This window comes from Podarcis filfolensis (assembly GCF_964270895.1).
Source record: "Podarcis filfolensis genome assembly, chromosome: 2".
Lineage (NCBI taxonomy): Eukaryota > Metazoa > Chordata > Lepidosauria > Squamata > Lacertidae > Podarcis > Podarcis filfolensis.
The window spans coordinates 22,968,501-22,992,781 of NC_139605.1; the positions used below are offsets into that span (position 1 = coordinate 22,968,501).

Consider the following 24,281-nt stretch of genomic DNA (forward strand, 5'->3'; position numbering starts at 1 on the left):
TGGCTTACTCCTTCCCATTTCAGAAAATACATCCAGCAATGTGTTCCCGAGCAGAGACGTATAGCAGCAGGAGAGCCTACTCTTAGCTCACCCCCTACGAAAATTACTCCTCATGCATGTAATACGTGGGCTGTTGCGCTATTGGTAACTCTAAGAATCTCCCTGATTCGGAGCGCACAGGTTAGCTTGAACGAGTGGTTCAGTTTATTCCGATGCAAAGATAATAAAATTGCAGTCAAAAAACTAAAATGCAAATGCTTGCTTCAGGCAACGTAACAGGCAGCTGCACAATCAGAAAGCCAAGACCAAGCCTTGGCTTTCAGATCGTGGATTGTCTAGGGTGAAACAAAGCCACGGTTCAAACATGAGCCAAGTATTATGGTTTGCTGCTCCCACTCCCTGGTAGGGAGGCATGAAGTGGGTGAAATTGGCCCACTCCGATTAAGCCATTAACCATGGGTTACCATGGCGTGCGAACGAGGCCACGGGGTGTGGTATAAGATAAGGGGAAGGAGCTTTTGCTCCAGCACCTATCCACAAATCAGTTTTATGTACTTAATGACCAGCTACAAAGCCAGGAGGACTTTGCAAGCAATAATCTTTTCCCCCTTCCTTTCTGCAGAGCTGTTCGCTATCCGATATTGCCTATCACAATAAATTAAACACAATCAGATTAAAACGCCACTCAGCAGCCCACTTTAAATGCATTATTTTGCCAGCTAGCTTTATTCCGCTATTGACCAAGAGCAATACCAGTTCATGCAGGCCCTTTTGTTCTCTATTCTGTAGCATTAATCTTAGCGCGCGCACGGCTACACGGTAATATCTCAGCCACCAAGAACAAAGCGCATGTCAGCTAACAACCTGAAATTTGGCCATCCTCAGCACATCAGCGCGTTTTGTTACGCTCTTCCCTCTAACTGCGGCGTAGCGTTTTGTGCAAAGAGGGGACAGCCGTGTGGGTAAAAGAAGTTGTCCTGTCTGCTCTGTCATTAATCCGAGTACTTAAATCCCCGAATAAAAGAAAAATCAATGCAGCACGGCAATGTTTGCTAATGCAATGTAATAAACACACTTACCTTAGAGAGTATTCTCAATGGATTTGGCTTCTTTGCTATGTTTCAAGGCTGCAAAAGGATAAGAGAGGAAAAGAGGAAGCATTGAGCTGCCTGCCAATTAAACGGGAACATTTGCTCTATAAATTAGTAGCCACGTTTTAACCTAAGTCCAAGCTGAAGGAGTTTTTGGGAAAACAGAGCTCAGTCTTTCTACTGGTGCTTTTGGGGGGGGGAAATAAAACCCAAAGCCTATAAGTTGTACGCTTATAGTGCTAAACAAGGGAACTTGAAACATTCACTGCCTCTTTCCAACTCTTTCATCCCATCATCAGAGTGACAGACAATACTGAAGATGAGACATAGGCAGGTGGAAGTTTGGAGAAAAGGCCCATGCCTATATAGATTTGTGCCACTATTCCACATACAGTGGTACCTTGGGTTAAGTACTTAATTCGTTCCGGAGGTCCATTCTTAACCTGAAATTGTTCTTAACCTGAAGCACCACTTAAGCTAATGGGGCCTCCCGCTGCTGCTGTGCCGCCAGAGCACGATTTCTGTTCTCATCCTGAAGCAAAGGTCTTAACCCGAGGTACTATTTCTGGGTTAGCAGAGTCTGTAACCTGAAGCGTATGTAACCCGAGGTACCACTGTATGTATAAGACATGCACAGCCGCTGCCCATGCAACAGCTTCACTGCCAGATGTTAACCACAGCATTGGTTAACCATGGCCAGATCCAACTTTTCAACGAACAGCCAAAGCTGGAGTGTTACCCCTGCCTCTCCTTCTTCCTATCTCAAGGCAGAGACAGGTTTCTCTTTTTTTTTCTATAAAGTACAGTGTATATTATAATCAAATCCTCTCTCACTCTTACCATTGCATCATAATCAGCCATTTAGCTTTGTTTGCAAAATGAAGCCACTGCTCTAAGGTAACAAAAGTGGTAGCTGTTTGGGTGTACTCTGAGTAGACCCAATGAAATCAAAGGACTTAACTGATTTCACCGTTCCAAGTACGAAAGACAGGCACAAGGGAGCAACATTCTTAGCAGTCTGCATAGTAGCCATGAATTACTTATGCATCTGAACATCTGAAGGCCAGAGGAGCAAGCGAACAATTACTTAATCGCATCTGCCTTTATTCAGATGTTGGACTATAAAATGGTTTGCATGCCCGAACCTGCTAGCTTCACAAGCCATGGTTTGTTTTTGAGCGGTTGACAAACCTGGATTTGAAGCCGGTTTGCAAACGGCAATTGGGGCCAGCTGTGGTTTGCTGTTACGTCAGAAGCCACAGTTATTTATTTATTTATTCATTTTCATTTAATGCTTATGTACCGCCTTTCTTTCAAAGCAGTAAAACCAAACTAGTTAGTAAAAGGTAAAGGTAAAGGATCCCTGACAGTTAAGTCCAGTCACGAACAACTCTGGGGTTGCGGCCAGCATTGAAATGCCTAATGCCATGATAGCAGTCCAGTGGTCAACATTGCCTGCACCTGGTTTCCCAAAGCCTGCCTGATGGCAAAGGTCTTAGCCAATCTAACCTCTCTTGGGAGGGAATTCTACAGTATGGGAGCAGACACAGAAAGGACCGTCTCTCGTGTCACTACCAACAATGCCTTTGATGTTTAGGGAACAGAGAGAAGGTGCTTATCCTTCTTAGCGCGTGGGCAGGTTCGTAAAGGGAGACAGGATCATTCAGGTAACCCAAGTCTGCTGGATCAGACCAGTGACCCATCTACCAGTGGCAGGTCTCAAATCTCGGAGGCAGCCTGTGCAATGCTAAAATTTGTCGTCATTCCCCCCGCCACCATCTCTCTCACTCTGTTCCCACAACACTGTTGTGGCAGTGCGGCAGCCTGTGAGGATGACACGCCATTTGCATCTATTCCAGCATCCTCCCAACAAGACAGCCCCATTGGAAACCCACAACCAGAACTTGAGGCTCAATGATGAACAAATAGAAAATAAAGAGAGACAACAAGGAACGAAGCATTGTTTGGTTGCTCTACATTTAAAAGCTCAAGTCAACAATGTGGGCCATGGGTAGGCAAACTAAGGCTGGATCTAGCCCAATCGCCTTCTAAATCCAGCCCGTGGACGGTCCAGGAATCAGCGTGTTTTTACATGAATAGAATGTGTGCTTTTATTTAAAATGCATCTCTGGGTTATTTGTGGGGCATAGGAATTCGTTCATCCCCCCCCCCAAAAAAATATAGTCTGGCCCCTCACAAGGTCTGAGGACAGTAGACCGGCCCCTTACTGAAAAAGTTTGCTGACCCATGGTGTGGGCCCTTAACTATGGTTTGGGCAAATCCTGGTTTGGTCTCTTATCTAAACTGAGTCAGGGAGGGGAAGAACAAAAGGTGTGGGATAATATTTGTAGCATATTACATCTAGAGAAAAACGAGGGGAATGAGTGACTTGGTGGCTTTTTATGCCAGTTTCCAGTCAAAGGTTGTCTAAAGTGGAAAGAGGTAGTATCACCGACATGTGAAGTAAGGGAAATAATGTAGATTTCACCATTTTTCTAAAGCCAAGAGATAGCACGAAGAACACTGAAAATCCTCAAGCACAACCTTAGGCTCATGACCTGCAGGAGCCTTAAGCACTCAAAATATGCCCCCTAAACTCTGTGCTAAACCCTGGAACTTCAATATACACGCAAAAGATTTAAACTCTGGAGTACTGTAGAGTTTGCAAGTTCTCATAACAAATAACTCTGCTACAGCCGTATTTGCGGACTCCAGAGCAATACGGAATTAATGTGTGTTTTGAAGACAGCTGGTGGCAGTGCTGTATACAAGTTTAGTAGGGGTGGCATATTCAATTTGAGCCGTGTCTCATCTGGTTCCCGTTAAGATAAAAATTTGAATGCTTTTCACTGGAGCATCCTCTGATGTGCTGGCCGAGTCTCAAATCAAAATATCTATGAGCATTTACCTGCATTCTGTAGCGTATTCACTCTCCTTCACACAGACTTATTGTTCTATTTGATTATGGAAGCATTCACAAAGCCCTTCAGATTCGAAGATGAATGCAGCTAGATAAAAACAGATTTACTCTGAATATTAAGCAGCCAGAGCATCTCAGCCAAGGCTGGGTTAAAGTAATTTAACTTCATTTTCTTCCCTTTTTTATAATATATTTTTTATTCAGAATAACGTGAAACAATGCAAACAACAAATAATGGGTTTTGGTCACCGGATACAGTCATGCAAAACACAGTCATGATGTGTGTAAGGCAGAAAATAATAGAAGCATGTTAAGTTAAATTACTAAGACAAAAAGACATATGAGTTACAGGGGGTCTAGGTTCCTCCAGGCGACAGTTAATAAAAGAAAAAGAATCATAGAATTGTAGAATTGGTAGGGTCCCTGAGGTGTCATCTAGTCTACTACCCTGCGATGTGGGAATCTCAACTAAATCATTTGTGAGAGACGGCCACCCAACCTCATCCAAATAAACATAAACCAATCAATATCTTCTTTTGTTTCTCCATGAATCCCTCTACACTACAGCATTGTGCAAGTTTGCCAGTCAGAGCCAAAGCACCAGACCCTTTCATACTCGTGAGAGCACTTGTGGTTGTCTGAAACCAGCTTGGTCTCAGTTCCTCTCACAGAGTATTAAGCTGTAACTTCATTTTCAAAGACAAGAAGTTGTTTCTGTTTTAATTTAGGGTATAACAATATTCCATTGAAAAATAAGCATGGGGGCTGCATACAAACAATATGTTTAAAGCACACACAGAGAGACCAGAACCCTGGGCACTGCGGTTTGTTAAGGGTGGGAATTGTAGCTCTGTTACGGGTAAACTACAGTTTCCAGGATTCTTTCAGGGGTGCCTAAAATGTATGGTGTGTTTGCAGGCATTGTTGGTGCCGCAACCACAGCCCTATGTTGGATTTTTTATTTCCATGCCATTCCATTTAGTGGCATTTAAAGGGCTCAACTTGGGCTAGCTGCCATTCAGTACCTTCCCTCCCAGAACTCTCTAACAAAGCTTATTTTTCTCTTTCCTTATCACCCCCTTTTCCATTTGTATTGTCTGTTGCACTGTCTGTATCACTATATTAAATGATGAACTGCCTGGAGTGCCTGGTACTGACCTTTAAAGCCCTAAACAGCCTCGGTCCTGTATACCTGAAGGAGCGTCTCCACCCCCATCGTTCTGCCCGGACACTGAGGTCCAACGCCGAGGGCCTTCTGGTGGTTCCCTCACTGCAAGGTTATAGGGAACCAGGCAGAGGGCCTTCTCAGTAGTGGCACCCGCCCTGTGGAACACCCTCCCACCAGATGTCAAAGAGAAAAACAACTACCAGACTTTTAGAAGACATCTGAAGGCAGCCCTGTTTAGGGAAGCTTTTAATGTTTAACAGACCACTGTATTTTAATACTTTGTTGGAAGCCACCCAGAGTGGCTGGGGAAACCCAGCCAGATGGGTGGGGTATAAATATATTATTATTATTATTATTATTATTATTATTATTATAGATCAGGGATGGGGAGCTTCCAGCAGCTCTTGTCACCTTTGACTTTTGGCCACCGTCGCTGGGGCTAATGGGGACTTGGGAGTCCAAATGCACCTTGGGAGCGCCAGGTTCTCCACCTCTGAGCTAAACAGTACAAGAAGAAAAGATGCAAATCATCAGCAGGATGAAGATTTGGGTGGCACCTATTGTGCAGTTCTCATGGGCAAGAAGCCTCCTTAGTGGTAAAGAACACAGGCATAAATCTCTACAGAATCAGACCCCCCTAATTGAACTGATTGCACAAACTTAAGGGCCAATGAGGTAGGCAAATATTGATGTTGCCATATTTAATTTAGGAGGGAAATCAGAGTTAACCAGTTTATTGTTGTAAACAAAGGCATTTGGTTAAATGAAAGTTCCATCAAAGCTTAATAGCCAAATTCAAGTGAACATAAAGTAAAGGCTTATGTACTTTCTGTGGTTTCTATAACGGCTAATCTAATAACTCTAAATGGAGTGTTATTGTTTATTCCTTTGCCTCCATTCCATAAATTAGATAAAGCAATCTGACAGTTACAGTACTTGGGAGTTTTATTCTACTAAGTGATTTTAAAGGCTTCTCATACTCTGACAAAGTCATGACTTGAATGACTACGAGAACCCCCCTTTTTCTTAAAACACACACACACACCACACGGCTAGAAATGAACCTGCGCACACTCCACCCAGAATTGTCAGAGGATGCTAAAGCGGCGCCTCCTCTGTTAAGACACAACTATTAATTGTGTTTACAGAAATTTAATTTTCAAAGTACCTCTAAGCATTTCCTGTGCTTTCTTACGAAGTTATTGTTGTGTACATTTCTTCCTGTTTTAAAAATGATTGCACATTTTTTATTATGTTCCTTTAAAGCACTTGTGAGCTTTCAGCGTACAACCTTCCCAAGCCAAAGGAGCTTACAAAAGACAATTGGCTTCGTAAGGATAGCAGGAGAATAGTGCTTCCATGTAACTTACAGTACAATCCACCAGCAATGCTTCCAGCCTGGGCCTCAATGATTTTGCTTCTTACCCATCCACTTGCAATCTCGTTCACAATCGTGCTTGTTCAGCAGAATGTGACCTTGGTACCATTTCGCAATCTATGTACCTTTAAAAAACGCACAAGAACAAAACCAAAGAAAAAAGAAACCTAAAGCGTGGGGAGGGGCAGCTTCATAATTCAGTAGCATGAAATTCGGAAAACTAGCAGAGGGAGGAAACTGAGTGGAAAGGGAAAGAACAGAGCAGCTGGAGGAGGAGGAGGAAGAGGACAGAGGAACAAAGACCCCCTCCACACTATACATTTACAGCAGTATCATACCACTTTTTTAAAAATCCTGGGAACTGCAGTTTGCTAAGGGTGCTGAGGGTTTTTAGGAGATCCCTAACAACTGAGTTTGCCATTATCAGGACCTAGCCTACAATGGTCTTTGCAATCCAAGTCGGTGCATTTTGGGGCTTTCCAAAATGTGGTTTGCAATCTTAAGTGGTTTTACCATTCAAGGATGGAATCCTTCAAGGGCTCTATAGTTACAAGTCTCAAGAATCTCAGTCTTGTAAATGCGACTGTAAATGCTACTGGAATTTGCAGTTCAACATAAATCATAGGAAACAAAATGTTACTACAGTCTGCAGGTGGCACTCATCCAAGTTTTTACTCAGAGTAGGCCTGCTGAAAATCATGGCCCTAATTTAGTCCTGAAACTTAAGTTGTACACCACCTTCTGTTCTCCATCCCTTTTCTCTGTCTGCCTTCTTCCCTTCGCATTTATTCTGCTTTAGCCTTTTGGATTCTCTCTTACTGTGTAGATTGGCTAATAGCTTGCAGACAGAACCGCACAGGGCATGTATGCCAGCTTGGCCTCTAGCACAAGAATACAACCTGCACTTCTACAAAGACAAGCCAGCACTGTGCCCCTAACCTCTCCGGATTTTATCCACAAATTTGTGGTTTGATTTTGCTTCGGTTGTTTTTTAAATATTACTAAGTTCTTTTTTTATTTCTTCACTGAGCTTTCATCGCCGTTCCTTAAAAAAATATATTCTTTTAAAAAATCAATAATGCTTCCAAAGAATGCAATCTGGATGAATTCAAATTTTGGAACAACGGGTTCTAATTTTGCTTCATTCCATAATTGGCATTTGATCCTGCCACGTTAAAAAAAAAATTGCCTACTTTAAATACACTTCTAATGTAACAGAACGTTTAGATAACTTAGGAAGATGAAAAACTGGAGAAGTACTGATATGCAGTTGAAAATAGAATCAAAAGGACCCATGGGAGGGATGGGGGGAAGTCAGGAGATTCAGAGTAATCTCGATATTTGGATTTTGTACTGTTTTATGTTGTATGTTTATATTTTTGAAAATTGCCTAGTTATTTTGTTCCTATCTATTTATGAATTAGTGTCATGGTGTGTGGGAATCTCTGCTGTCCTCGTTTCAAGTATGTGGCAATCATTCAATAAATATGAGAAGTCAGCATCCTTGGCCTCTGTTCAACTGTGTGAGACGCTAACAAGAGCAAGACAAAAGGTGACAGCGTCTCATCTGTCTGCTCAGACAGTGTAAAAATAATCAAGGTCCTTCTCCCCAAATGAGCTTCCTGGGTAGCTCCAAGCCTTCTTTATTAAACCTCACAAAACATCGAGCTTACTGGAGAAAGGCACACACTTGCATCCCTGAAGCCAAAACAAAATTTCTCAAATGCATTTCGTCTTCTTCTTCTTCCTCCTCCTCCTCCTGCCTATTTTTTCTTCCACACACATACAGTTTCACTGGTAGCCTAGAAAGTGATCACCGGGGAGACAGAGAGAGAGAAAGAGGGGGGGGGCGAGGAAGGAACTCCCTGCACATTTCATTCACGTAAGGATCTGCAAGCTGTTCTGTATGACAGCTGAGCACTGCGAGCTAAAGGAACTTGTTCCGCCTGTCAGCATCCGAGAACCTACAGCAATGAGATACAATTGTGATGACACCACTGCAGTAGAACTGGGTCAAACTTACGGTCACTTTAAAGCAGAATGTCAACCGTTCCTTTCTACTTCAGTAATTTGATTCAGTGGCACTTGAAAAACCGTTAGAAACTATTAGCTTCATATCTAGGTTCAAAATCAAACTGTGACAAGTGTTAGAAGAATCCTCCCGCGAGCCCAAGGATTGCAGGAATGGTAATGCCAACATGAGTGGCAGATTCCATAGGTTTTCTCCAGCGATATCAAGTGCTTTTCACTCCAAACAGTTCCCTAGTGGGTCATGACGTCGGGCATCTTCCTTGCATCTGCTATCGGAGTTCTTTTCCACCCCCACCCCCAGCTGCACAGGGCAATTAAACCTTCCACATTCTCCTGGCAAATAAAGATAAACATTATCGTCAATAAAATCCAAACCTTATTCCCCCCCAATTAGAAATTTGTACCTTTCACCACCGACAAACTCTTGCAACAATAGGAGAGAGATTTCCAAGAAAAGCCATTTCAAACAAGCAAATCTCCCATCTCGGAATTATTATTATTTTCTAACAACGCACAAATGCAATGTAAGGATATCCGAAACATACTCTGTAAAATAAACAGGCAAGTAATGCCGATAAGATTTACTTGGAAAAACACATTTGCTCCAACTGTGCCAGTTAATCTCACAGGTTTTGTTTCCATTATGTTTTGATAGAAGCAAATTCTTGTACCGAATACAACATTCGTACCATGCATCTGTTCACAGCAAGGATAATTTGATGTAAACAGCTGATCAGTACAATTTATTAAATACTACACCATAGGTCTACATTATAACCTTCAACCGCGAACACTTAAGAGGATAACTCTTTCCTAGCCGCCCTTAGAGGTGCAGAATACAGAACAGATTCAGTCACCTATTGCTTTGTTTTCAACAATTCTCCCTATCCAAAAATACACACTGGAATTTTCACTCAGAAGAATGTGTGATATACATTTGGAAAGTGCTATATGCCTTCTTCCATTGCTCAGCATGCTTATATATTAAATACACAATATATCCGCGACGTGTGTAGCAAACTGCAGCCTGTTGGCATGCCCTGGCAAACATGTTTTGAGCTATTTCTCTACAAGTCCAAAAGCACATTGTCAAATTGATGCAGCATACATTTGCTGTTGGGCATCCTCAATGCGGTCACAGATCTAGAATTTCACTTTTCAAAAGCAGAAGATCCAGTTCTCATGTACAAGAGAAAAGGAGAGAAGAAGAAAAACATGGCTTCAATGGGAAATTTATTTAAAATACTTATACAGTCATACCTCGGGTTACGAAGGTATGGGGGTTGCGTGTTTTCGGGTTGCGGACCACGCCAAACCCGGAAGTACTGGAATGGGTTATTTCTGGGTTTCGGCGCTCGCACAGAAGCACAAAATGACGTCACGCACATGCGCAGAACGCCAAATCGCGTTATGCGCGTGTGCAGATGTGGCACTTCAGGCTACGAACACTGCAGGTTGCAAACGTGCCTCCCGCACAGATCACATGCGCAACCGGAGGTATGACTGTAATCTCCAAGTCTACAAGATGGCCTATGGCCAAACTATCTTAAACTGATCTTCTCACATGTGGGCTGTGGGTATGTGCTCTTCAATCCAGAAGAGCAGCATGGCATTGGGGAGGGGGGCAGCAGCACTTACCCATCAGGCCAAGAAAGATCAGTACCCTGATCTGGGAGCTATTTGCTTGATCAGAGAAGCTACTATCATCAGTAGCACTTTCAGCTGGGAGGGATTTTCATCAGGGCTATGACACAGGTGTAAAAGGTTAACACCACCACCTCTACCTGTGCCATAGTTCCAGGCTACATAAAGACCATTTAAAAAGAAATCATGCATACATGCAAATCATAGAATTGTAGCGTTAGAAGGGACCATGGGTCTCACTGAAAGTAACCTCTACAAGACTTTTCTTTTTTTTAAAAAAAAAAAACTATCATACAGATGAAACTGAAAGCACATTGATTTACAGGGGGCATACAAGAGCATGGAATTCCCTCCAAGCAAGCGTGAGTGCTGCCAAAAGGAGACACAGAACAATGGGTCTCTCCTTTATCAACCCACTCAGTTTCCATCCTAGCCACAGAGGAAGGGTCTTCCCTCCCTCTACAGCCAGGAGGGAAGCCAATGTTGGGAATCTGTGTACGTGCAGCTACTCACACAGAGTCAATTAAGGTTTGGCAGACAGCCAGAAGGCAATCTGAAGGAGTAAGTCTGCCTGGTGATAACAGAGGCATGGAGGCAGCTCCCTGATTGGTCAAGCTCTCTCAAGGGAGTGATAATTAATGGCCTACTAACTGGAATGTGTTAGTTCGTGAGTTCGTAGTTCAGGAGTTCAGTGTTCAGAGTTCCGTGTGTCAGTGTAGGAGTTGTGGGTCATGTATGAGAGAGCAAGCTAAAGATCTGTGTTCTGTTCCTGTAAATAGTCCACTGTATACAATAAACACCTAACTACAAGTTCCTGGCTCCTGCTTTGTCTATCCTGTCTGCAGCCAAGTCGCCAATTGCTTCTGTGGATTCTGCGTTTACTCTGCTAGGTCTGGCTAAGGTCCTGCAACTAGACAGAAAGTTGTGAAACACCAATAGGTTTTGCCAATAGCCAAGCAGGCTCATGTACATGAAGCAGAGTACAGTGGTACCTCGGAAGTCAAACAAGATCCGTTCCAAAAGTCCGTTTGACTTCCCAAATGTTCGGAAACCAAGGTCCGGCTTCCAATTGGCTGCAGAAGCCATGTCAGACATTCGGGTTCCAAAGAACGTTCAGCAAACCACAACACTCACTTCCAGGTTTACAGCGCTTGGGAACCAAAACGTTTGAGTCGCAAGGCGTTTGACTTCCGAGGTACGACTGTACTTTGTTCCTCTTTTGCCAACCTGCTTGGCTTCCATCCTGGATAGAAAAGAAGGGAAACCCCTTTCCCCCAGCTTGACTACAGAGGAATGGAGCAATCTGTGACTCTGGAGCCAGACCACTGCGTTTCTGGGTGTGACGTCCTGTCCTGCACATTTGGCATAGAAATTAAGCAAACGATCAGAGGCGGCAGACAGCATTTCATGTCTCAGGCCACCAGCCTATCATGTTTCTAGCCTATCTGCAACATATTTTTTAGTAGTCTGCTTTAGTAAGGTCCCTTCTTATGGGTAAAAAGTAGGCGAGTTAAAAAAATAATAATTGCAAGTTAGGTAACTTTGAGGAACCTGTAACAGGGCTATTTTGTCAATCTGTATTCTTAGACAGCGAAGATGGAGCTGATGAAGCTCGGCTAGCAGAGGCTTGCTCATCCACACATGGGTGGTTTTGTAGGTAGGAGGATGCAAACAATGACTAGGTGCCATAAGAGTTTCCCTCTTCACATATGCCAGATTCCTCCTCCACAGGAAATGTTTTTCCGTGGCAAAACTGGTAGATGATCAAGATCAAGCAGAGTCAAACAAAGAGGGAAGACAGCTTGGAGCGTGCAACGATCTAAGCGAACTCAACATTAGGAAAACAAAATTTGTTTTGCAGTGTTAGTCATGTGAAAGTCCTGCAAGTGACTGCAAGTGACTCTCTGGTTGGACACGAGCAAACAGCAAATACCTAGACATGTGTTTCCCCTGGAGATGAATGACTGGACAATTGAGATGACACAGGCAGGTGCCTCTCTTTCCACTCCCCCCAGTAGTATTGTTTTGTTTATCAGTGAGGCTTACACGATGCAAAGTGCTGCACAAAATTGTAAGAAAACTAACAAAGCTATTTTATGGTGATGTTTCTACAATGCTCATTCTGTGACTAGCTTTTTAGTTTGTTTTGGTTTTTTGTTCGGAATGCTCTTTTAATTTCAGTTGCGGTTCATATTTTGATTTGTAAGCCATCTTGTCTTTGATTTTTTTTATCATACAAAATAAATATGCCAATGCACAAGGAAAGAGGGGGTCAAGCTGTTTTAACATTTCACTTGAATGTAAAAACAGAGGTAGGTCAGGCTGAAGGGCATTCTAGTCATATGGTGGGAGCAGGAGGAAGGCAATCTTAAATTTAGTGCCTGTAGAATGAAGGGAATAGGGAGGAGCACACAGCAAGAACAACATAAATATACATAGAGGTGCAAGACCATGGAGACAACTGAAATTAAATAAAGGAAGAGAGGGGAAGTCCACCGACAGCGTGGTAGAAAAGACTGATGCCTGCCATCTAATTTTTCTCTGCTATGTTGCTCATATATTGTATTATATTTTTAATGTATGTAAGCCACCCCGGGTGACAGCAGCCACGAAATTAAAAGACGCCTGCTTCTTGGGACAAAAGCAATGACAAACCTAGACAGCATCTTAAAAAGTAGAGACACCACCTTGCCAACAAAGGTACGTATAGTAAAAGCTATGGTTTTCCCAGTAGTGATGGAAGTGAGAGCTAGACCATAAAGAAGGCTGATTGCCAAAGAATTGATGCTTTTGAATTATGGTGCTGGAGGAGACTCTTGAGAGTCCCATGGACTGCAAGAAGAACAAACCTATCCATTCTTAATGAAATCAGCCCTGAGTGCTCACTGGAAGGACAGATCCTGAAGCTGACTCCAATACTTTGGCCACCTCATGAGAAGAGAAGACTCCCTGGAAAAGACCCTGATGTTGGGAAAGATGGAGGGCACAAGGAGAAGGGGACGACAGAGGACAAGATGGTTGGACAGTGTTCTCAAAGCTACCAGCATGAGTTTGACCAAACTGCGGAAGGCAGTGGAAGACAGAAGTGCCTGGCGTGCTCTGGTCCATGGGGTCACGAAGAGTCGGACATGACTAAACGACTAAACAACAACAACAACAAAGCCACCCTGGTAATTTTTATTTGAAAGGCAGGGTGGAAACCTATTAAACTGCAAGCTTGAACAATGAGCAGAAACCTTTAAACAAGCAGAAGCACCTAAGATGGAGGGAATTAAGAGTAGAAACAGGAAGAGTAACAAGAAGAAAATGGCAATAATCAAGTGTGGGAAGTGAGAGAACGCACCAGATGGCTTCCTGCAGATAACATCTCCTTGGGAGGACCATTCTGTACGATGCAAGATTTGGGCCCTTGGCATGGTGACACATCCCTTTTCCAATTCCGTCCCTTTTTTGTATCACACAGAAACTGTCTCTACTGCCTTTTCAGTGCCTAATTTCTGAACAAGTCTTTTACACAGAGGTTTTATTCAAGCCTGCATCTGTATTGTTAGATTTGAAATTGTTTTTATATATGAAATTGTGTTTTTTTAATAAAATCGTAGAATTGTAAACTTGGAAGGTCCTCTGAGGGTCATCCAGTCCAACCCCCTGCAATGTAGGAATCTCAACTGGCTCATGCATTGCAGATGGCCAGCCAACCGCTGCTTTAAAACCGCTGCTTTAAAAAAAGGAAGGAGGTGCCAAGGACTCTCGTGGGAGTCTGTTCCACTGTTGAACAGGTCTTACTGTTCTTCCTGATGCTTAGTTGAAATCTCCTTTTTCATAACTTGAATCCATTGGAGCAAAAGAAAACAAGCTTACTCCATCTGTAAGCTCCTTATGCAGCCACACTGGTTTCTTTAGGTGCCTTCCACTTTTCTTTCTTATAATTGTCTGCTTTTGTGCCTTCAATATTTCACCTTTAAGAAACTCCCATCCATCTTGTTCTCCCTTCCCTTTGAGTATTTCTGACCATGGAACTTCACTCATTCTTCTAATGTCTTATAGAAAGCAATTCATAAACTGAATGAGATAAATGAATAAATTAAATAACCACAACACTGGTAGCATCTGTAGGAAGGCAAGAGTGAATTCCAGGTGTGTGAATATGTCAAGACTTGAGAAGTCCCCGGACCTAGGAAAAAGAGGAACTGAAGTTATCAAAATGTTCCTCAAGCCTTTGAAGTTGAAGAAACAAATGACAAACAAATATCAAGAACAAGAGAAAGCGATGCTGGAAAAAGGCTGAGAAGCAGGAGGCAAACCCAGAAAGTCAGTTGACAAGAATCTCTCTATACCTGGAATGGCAAATAGGCACCTTTCCATAAACATCGTATAGAAAGGTATATGCAATAGCTCTGACCTCAGCATGTCAAAAGTTAGTAATGGCCAAGTCCTATTGAAACTTCTGGAAGAAAGTGTGTCAGATACTTATGAATATATGCAACACAAACAACAGATGACTCATTTCAATGCAATTACATCCCCCATAAATGATATTGCCAGTGATCTAAGAAAGTCTGTGTTAGAAATTTCCTGGACTCGAATGATTTCTGTGCTGGAAATGAATATATTGCTTTGGTTGATGTTTATGTTTGTGAATTTAACTACCCCAATCATGTTAGAGTCGTTGGAGAAATTGTGATTTGATCCTTGCATTTTTCTGGGACAATAAACCACGCAGAGTTGTGGCTGCTCTTTTACAGAAATGATACAGTAAAGGTTTTAACACTTTCTAAAACTCATGCTTCATTATACTGCCACATGTTTGGAAGTAATAACACAGAAGCTTAATGTGAAAGAAGATGCCCATGGTATATTCTTGAGCCTGAATTCCAAAATACTTTTGGCTTTTTTATTTATTTTTACTTTGTTATATTGTCTCAAAGTTAAAACAAAACCCATCTCTTCTACAAACTTTAGGGAAATGCTTCCCAAAATTTTCCCTCACTGCCATCATTTATTTTGGAATTGAACCTTTCACTTGCCCGGCGGCTTTAATGTTTATTATTTTAAAAAACTTGAACATCAGACTTAGTTCATCACTAAAAAGAAGAAAAGAAAGGCACCGCTTTGTTTCGCTGCCAACATTTATAACATGGAGTTCTAGACCAGGAAAGCTGGACTTCTTTTGAATAATATCTAAAAGGTGGGAGAATGACTATTAAGAAATTTTGTGTTATAGGACCTTCATCTTTTAGTTGATATTGTTCTTCTTTGCTTTTAAAACAGCATCTGTTTTATTTGTTTTTTTTATAACCAGATATTGTGTTGTAATCCACCTTGGGACCTTATGGTGAAAGGTGAGTAAGAAATCAGGGGAAACTCTGCCGACTGAAGTGCCACAATCTCTTTGGCACTATGCACATTTAGTGGAAGTTTGATGGTAATATAACTGGCACGCTTCAACTGAACCTGCTTTGTGTCTTGTTGGGGTTCTTGCAGAGTTCAGTTCCTGCATTTTGACTTGGTGTGAAATCTACTAACAGCTGCAAAAAAACCACACCAAAAAAAAAGCCTTAATGACTATACAATGATGAGAGTCTGAACAGCTAACGATTCATGAAAGGCTTCAAAAGACTTGGCATTTGGCTCCAGCAGCTAAACTCCGAATTCGTTCATTTGTGAGATGGCAAATGAAAATATGAATTATTTGAAAGGATTTGCGCTTCCTTTGTTTTTACCAGCAAGCACCGCAAGATTTTAAAGGCATTTTCACTCTTGTCTTCAGTTTACTTATAACTATTTCTATGTATCATATATATATATATATATAATGGCTATCTTTTGTGACTATTTCAACTATTTTTTTTTTTTTTAAAGAAATCAATGGAACAAATTAAGACACAACCCTGGGAAACTCCAGTTACTCTTGGATCATACAGATCTTTTTCAATCAGATTTCAGGTTTGTGTTGGAAACTGCCTTGCTCACTCTGTGGGATAAAACAAAAAGAAAATAAAAATTCTTTCCAGTAGCACCTTAAAGACCAAGTGTATCTGAAGAAGTGTGCATGCACACGAAAGCTCATACCAAGAACTAACTCAGTTGGTCTTTAAGGTGCTACTGGAAAGAAAAAAAAAATTTTTGTTTTGACTATGGCAGACCAACACGGCTACCTATCTGTATCTGTGGGATAAGCCTTTGTTAGGAGAGAGACAGGAGATGTGTGACCTTGTTGATTCTTCTAGACTTTTATGGTGGTTTTCAATACCATTGGCAGCAGTGTGCTGGACAGGCTCTCTGAAATGAGGTGTTGAAGTCATGCAGTCGCAGTGGCTCCCCTCCTAACTGAGGGCTGATTTTAGAAAGTAGAACTGGGAGATTACTGCTTGATCCCTAGGCAGCTGTGCTTCAGGGCTCCACAGGGATCTACTCTTTCTCCGATGAGATTTAGCATCCAAATGAAATTGCTGGTAGGGATAGGTCATTCAGAGATTTAGGATGAGGGGTCACCGGTAGCCAAAGGACATCAAATAGATGTGAGGCTGTGCACAACCTGCTTGAGCACAACTATGGAACTGATAAGCATGAACAAACTTGAGACTTGATACAACCCCTGTACTGTTGGTGGGTAATTTCCAACCTGATAAGGTAAAGATAAAGGGACCCCTGACCATTAGGTCCAGTCGTGACCGACTCTGGGGTTGCGGCGCTCATCTCACTTTATTGGCCGAGGGAGCCAGCGTACAGCTCCCGGGTCATGTGGCCAGCATGACTAAGCCACTTCTGGCGAACCAGAGCAGCGCACAGAAACGCCGTTTACCTTCCCGCCAGAGCGGTACCTATTTATCTACTTGCACTTTGACGTGCTTTCGAACTGCTAGGTTGGCAGGAGCAGGGACCGAGCAACGGGAGCTCACCCCGTCACGGGGATTCGAACCGCTGACCTTCTGATCGGCAAGTCCTAGGCTCTGTGGTTTAACCCACAGCGCCACCTGTGTCCAGCCTGATACACTCCCCATTTAACAGAGGTATGCTATGTGGATTTAAAGTCGGAAGGGGAGAACTATGTACACCACCTTGAGCTCCTTGGCAAAAAGGTGGGAGATAAATGAAATAAATGGAATTATGCTATTGTGGAGGCACTTCTCTGTGGTGTTGTCCCAACTTTAGAACTCTTCCCTAAAGAACTACATCCAGTCCCAACATTACTATCTTCCCAGCACCAGGCTGAGATTTCCCTGTTTGCATTTTTTATTTAGTTTTGGTGGTAACTGCTTTTCTTACTTAGCTGTGTTGTGTTTTAGCTTCTTCTACAATTTATTTCACCATTGGACTTTTTTAAAATAAAAAACCATGTGTTTGTGTTTTTTGAATTATTTTCAATTTTGTATGCAGAACAGAAATCAGATGACGTGCAGCCAATAAATACTTTAAATAAAAATCAATAAAATGAATATTGTTTTATTTTAAAAGGTTGGGTCACCTTGCTCCACAGCACCCCCAGGAGATTCCTGCCCAGCAGGCAGGCAGAAGGAAACTAGAATTCTGCTGCTTCCCTACTTCAAGCAATCTACATGGTGCAGCCCCAGATGGCTCCATATACTACAGTTGCTCAGCAATGAAACTTTACTGGTACAACAGCATCTGGTGAAGCCTCGGCAGTAAGGCGAAGGCATTCAGGATTATTTCTTGCCGTGGTGAGTTCAGAATGAATCAGTGAAATTATGTGCTAGCAAAATCTTCATTGTAGTGGTAATAACTAGTCAGTGCGCACAGCCTGATGGAGAGGGAATGCAACTGTTGACGCAATAAGGCCATATGTGAGAAGCCATAAATGGATTCTCGATGCTCTTAAGAGACGAACAACCTGATCTTAATTACATTTCTTTTTTTTAACTTCGAAGTCAGTCATTTTTTTTTCTGCCAAAGTGTGCTTTGGGATTGTAGCCCAAGAGAGTCACTGGCTTGCCAAAGTGTTAACGATTTTGGTGAATGGATGCAGGGGTTTTTTGACTCTATACTCCTAACAGCTCTCTCGTACCGTCCTCTGCAATGCAACTTTATTCTCTGTCTTCTCTTCTTTACGTTGCCTCTTTCCCCCCAGATTATCCCCTGTGCAGGTCCAGCGCTCTGTGTTTCTCCACACAGAGAAACTGACCATTCAGACTCCAGAAAACCAATCACTCCAACGGCCGAATGGAGAACAGCTACAACACAAAGCCAGAATCAAACCATGTTTTAAAGTGTCAGTTTCTCTAGGCAATCCTCATATGAAATTCTAATCATTTTTCCTTTGCACACATGGAAGGAAAAAAGAAGGGCTTTGCCCTATTGGACCTGTGGTTTCCTTTATTCTAACTTCCGGAAATATTTAATTCAATTTCTAATTTAGGGGGGGTGGGATAAAGACTAATAGGAAGTAGTTTATGAGGCAGTTCCAGTGGCATCACAAAGATCAGCTGAACAATATGATTATATGAATGAATCCCAGCAAAGGAGGAAGAATGTGGACAATTGATTTTTTAATCCCTCCCTCTTCTCCAGCTAGAAAAAAATACCTCAGGAGAGAGGAACATCTAAGGGGTTCTGAACAAAAGTTTGGAAGAGCCAGACAGAAGGAGAGACAGCTTCAAAATGCCAGTCACAGAATATATTTCCGAATGTAACCCATCTGACGGTATTCATTCTAATGAGGGAAAGTGTCATTCCAGCCCAGCTTCCCTTAGCAACATTCTGTTGAAATCTCTGTTTGACGAGAGAAATACCATATCACCAATCGCCACAGTACAACTGCTCTGTCTCATGGTGTTTACAACAGTGACAGCTCCTGATGCTACCTTAAGGAGCACTAAGCAGCCCGAATATCTTGCCATGCGCATTTCCACAGGACGTTAAATTATTTTTAAGAAATAAAAAATGCACTGCATCTGGCTGGATTCCACTTTGGGTGGGGTGGGGGCTTTAAAAAAGGTATTGGTCAGGATTCAACAGAATGCTCATAGGTTTCCAGAAGGAGCCTCCTAAAAATAAATAAATCCCTGAACATCAGGGAGTTGCCGCAATCTGTGAGAGCCTATTTCCAGAAAGAAAAAAACAGAGAAGCACTGTGTATACACACATCTCTTTGGATACAAGCCATTATATATTGTTGCACATCATCCCAATCTCCAAATGACGCAAGAATACAGGCGCTCCAGATGCACTTACCCAGGGTTCATGTTTCCTTTTCGAAATGAGGCACAGCTCAGATTGTGGTGTCTTTATGATATAGGGTTCATTTACACATATATACAACCTGAGCCTACGATGGAGGGGTTCACACCACTGACATCCCAAGAGGGACTTATTTCTCCCATAGCTGCAGCCATGGATTCAAATAGGTATCAGCCATGGCTCCGATCCTCTCTCTAGCTTTCTGTCTTCAACAGCCTGCTATCTTTCCCCCCTAGATCACATCATGGACAACTCAACTCTAAGACTCTACTTTAAACTCTCCTTTTTTGTCTTGAGTTGAGGGAGGGGCCCCTCAATTTGCCATCTGACACAGAGCCCCATCTCTTTCCTTTTGTCCTCCTTTTGGCCCATCACCTCAGTTGACTTCCTGGTCAGGAAACTGGCTTATATTTTAACATTTGAATTGACTAAATTCCAACCCCTACTGGACCCAGGAATTTGGGAGAGTCTGGTACAAACTCTTAACAATATATAACTTTTAATAGTGTGAGAACATACTGCAAACTATGGTTTAGCCATGAAACCCAAGGCATGTTGTTTCCATTTTTAAGATTAAACCACAGTTCAGACAAACTATAGCGAATCTTAATGAAAATGAGCTAGTTCTAAAAGTATTATTTGAAGTTGTTTCATTTCCACTAACCATAATTAAGATTAATCAGAGTTTTTCTGGGTTCAAATACCAAAGTCAGTCAGAGCAGGTGGAAGCCTGGATAGGGGAAAACTCATTTTTACCATGCATCGCCAATGATTATTCTTGCATCCAAGCCAGCCCAAACTAACCATGATCAACTGCTTCCCCTTAGCATTTATAGATATTGAATGTGTATCAAAATAAAGAGACCTACTTAAAGGCTACGACAATCAGATACATCTGCTTTGGAGGCTGTATTGATATAATCTACTTATCCGAATGCTGTTTTATCAGATTAGCACATCAACCGGCCATTTTTAGCAGTAGGTTGAGGGATTACCGAATCCCTCAAAGTATTTAAAATATTAAAAGTAATCTACCTTGGGGTCATTTTGTGTGTGTGTGTATATATATATATATATTTGAGTTACATGCTGCCAGGCTATATACCCAACACATCCCTGCTGCCCACTCCTTTCAGTTTTCATTTGTGTCATTATTTCAGAGTTTAGAGTAACAAGAAGTCTAACACTGAGCAGCCTTCACAGATTAAAGATGCCAACCCAATTACAGCCTTGCCCCTTATGTTTTGCAGCATTATATAATTGGTGTTTATTTGCTTTGATTTTTAGATGTTTTCTTTGATGTCAAACATTAATATTCATTGGTCTTCTAATGTTGAACTAATGAGAACCTTAAGCGTTTATAAGGATCCATTTAAATATTATGCTATGAATGCTGGAGGTTTTTGTGTGTGGAATTCGAGGCGATTTTGATCTGAACCTAGAAGCTGACACGCTATCAGGTTCAACTAGATCCTAGGAGCCGATAACTGTTTGAGTTTGAGGGGTTGTCTTCTGGGCTAACAGAGAATCACTATCCATTGTATTGCGATTAAATCTAAAACTTCACACTGACACATTTACACGGATGCCACAACAATAGCTCTGAAAGGCTCGGAATTGTGAGTCAAGGATCTGGCGGCAACTTTCTATGGCAGCACAGCAAAGGACCAGCAGCCAACACAATATGATCCAGTTACCGCCCATAGAAGGTCAACATTGCTGTATTAGCAGGTACACTATGTGTATCACACAGCTAGCCTCATTGTTATTATCCCTGGGACTGGAGTTACGAGCCTCTAATGTTGGTGTAAAATTTTATGACCTACATGCAGTGGCAGCGAGCAGACAGGGGCGTGGCGTGCCACCTGCAGGGGTGTGGTGTGCGTCCTGGGGGTGTGGCACGCCGCCTGCAGGGGCATGGCACCCAGCGCGGGGGGGGGCAGCCGCGATGGCATCCCACCGGGACCACACTCCCGGGGACGGTGCGCTCCCCCTGCCCCCCTCTTCCTCCGCCAGTGCCTACATGGAAATTGTTGATTAATTCATGGCTGTTTGGGGTTCGTGGTTTTATCTTGTTTTCCAATTATATTACTTACATTGGGAATGTATTATGGCGAAGGGCAGGTAAGAGATCCAAATTAAACAATTTCTAGACTTAATATTAATTATATTTTCATCTGGCACATCCCCAAGGAGCACATCTGTTGTTTTTCAAAATCAGCTTACATAATTTATTTATTTTTTTTTAAAACCCCACACAGTAAAAGCAGAAGACAGCAGCACATAATTAAAACTTCTGTATTTTTCCGTGTATAAGACTATGTTTTTTTCCAAATTTTTAAAGTTTAAAATTGGGGGATCGTCTTATACATGGAAAGTTGCGATTATGAATTTCTCAATTTTGGGCTCAAAAATTAGGGATCGTCTTATACATGGGGCCGTCTTATACACAGAAAAATACGGCATTTAGAACACAGAGTCTTCTACTGTAGGGTTGGCCGTATTTCAGAAAGTGAAAATCTGGACACAAAAGTTGTTCAGCTTTTCTTTTCTTTTTGTAAGAGGTTCTTTAGCTTTTTTTTTTTTCTTTTGGAATTCACCACTTCTAACATGGGTTCCTGGCGGCCAAATCCCGGGAAATTTTAATGGAAAACACAGGCGTTTGTTGTTGTTGCCATTAGGTAAAGAACTTACTAAGTAGTCTGAGAGCTGCAGTGTTGCCTCTGTTTCTCTAAAAGAGATCCATGTTCTTTTAAAAAATGGGCAATCCAGCTGTAGTGGCTGTAGTGGATTAGTCCATGAGGTTGCCTTGGCCCCACATGCTTTGAAAACAGGAATTCCCACTGGAAGCAATGGGGCTGGTTGGTGCTCCATTGCTCTAAGGGGGAATAGTACAGAAAATACATGTTTTTTGCCCATTGTGTTAATGCTGCAATACCAAACAGATTTACCTGTGAGTTCAGTACGCTTGAACCCAGTGGCACTTGTTCCTGAGCAGGCAGACCGTATTTTTCGCCCTCTCTGCTCAGCACCCCTTCAGCGAAGCGGCAGGAGAAACGGAGCCCCTTCCATTTCTCCTCCCACTTTGCTGAAGGGCCACTGCGCAGCTCTCCCTCTCTACTGAAACCAGGACAGTCTTGCTCTCCCAGTTTCAGCAAAAGGAACCCGAAGACTTCAGAGCGCAGCGCGATTTCCCGCTGCGCTCCAAAGGCTTCAGGCGGCTATCCCTGAAGCCTGGAGAGCGAGAGGAGTCGGTGCGCACCAACCCCTCTTGCTCTCCAGGCTTCAGCGAAAGCAGTGCAAAGCCTCCGGAGCGCGGAGGGAGCGCTCCCTCTGCGCTTCAGAGGCTTTGCGTTGCTATTGCTGAAGCCAAGGAGCCTGCATTCGCTCCATAGGACACACACACATTTCCCCTTAATTTTTGGAGGGGACAAAGTGCGTCCTAGAGCGAAAAATACGGTACATAGGCTTACAGCAAGCGGAAGTAGCCAGCACGGTGCTGTCTATAAATTGTGGACTGCAACTTCCATCCTCCCTGACCATTGGCCATGCTGGTTGAGACTGATGAGAGCTGAGACTCCAACAACATTTGGAGCGAGTTACCCCAGGATTACACTAAGTACATAATTTTGTTCCTGGAAGTTCTCTTTCCCGCAGACAAATCTCGGAGGGAGGTGGAGATTTATGTCAATTCTGATCTTGGGCAGAAAAAAACAAACGTAATCCACTCATTAGGCTTAACAACAGAAACATCTTTGGAGACCTAACAGAAACACTGCAGAATACATCTGAAGAGCCATTACAGTTTGTCTTTAAGACTCTTCACTCACTTCTGTACCTTGCTTTTAAAACCAAAATCGATGCAAACAGCATCACGGGGGCAAAGGAATGATAACAAAATGCCAATGCAGAATGCAATGCTTATGTAACAGACTCACTGTTTTTATGGCCAAAAAATAAAATAAAAAATGCTATGAGCCTTTCCGATCGCAGCCTCTCCCTCCACACAAAATATCGCCAGAAGTATGTATTTAATAGAAACCTAGTTTTGTGCCAATTGTTGGTTGCATGATTGAAAACTGCTGTAATTAGCCATGCTTCACTGACTCATACTTGTATCCTTTTGTGGCTTTATTATTAGACCTCCTGAATTTTAATGAGCATGAATATTACAGTTCTAAGGGAATCTTTGTAATACACACACACACACACACACACACGTTAATCCCAATATCTTCCAAATGAATTATTTTAACTGACTAATATTTTATATACCAATACAGGGCAAGTTACCATAGCTAAGTAATTACAGCAACTTTTGCAAATCCTTTGAAATAAGCACTTCGGGCCATCTTTGGAAATAAACCCATCTGGTTCCTTTCACAGTCGAACATGTTATCCAAGAGTGGAGTCCTCAACGTGTTGCCAGTGGGCACCATAGCACCCTCAGATGGAACCTGCTGGTGCCCATAAAGCCCTTCCAATTTTTGGTAGTGTTGTATTATTATTAAGGGTGGTCCTGGGCTGACTGAAAATCAGAATGCAAGCTTCTAAGAATACCTTTGAGTATATGGGGTGCTGTGACACTCCCTGTCAGAAACAACTATGAATTCAGAGGTGCTATGTGTGTGGTGAAGGGACGCGGGTGGCGCTGTAGGTTAAACCACAGAGCCTAGGACTTGCCGATCAGAAGTTCAGTGGTTCGAATCCCCGCGACGGGGTGAGCTCCCGTTGCTCGGTCCCTGCTCCTGCCAACCTAGCAGTTCGAAAGCACGTCAAAGTGCAAGTAGATAAATAGGTACCGCTCTGGCGGGAAGGTAAACGGCGTTTCCGTGCGCTGCTCTGGTTCGC

General features: G+C 42.6%; 1 protein-coding gene across 3 annotated transcripts in view; it reads right to left on the minus strand.

Moving 5' to 3' along the window:
* FHIT (fragile histidine triad diadenosine triphosphatase) overlaps window positions 1–24,281 on the minus strand; it is a 1,042,494-nt gene that overhangs the window by 991,828 nt on the left and 26,385 nt on the right. For all 3 annotated transcript variants that reach the window (XM_083602596.1, XM_083602595.1, XM_083602594.1), the window contains exon 2: window positions 1,080–1,127. The gene's annotated coding sequence lies outside the window, so the exon portion shown is untranslated. The remainder of the gene's footprint in view (window positions 1–1,079; window positions 1,128–24,281) is intronic.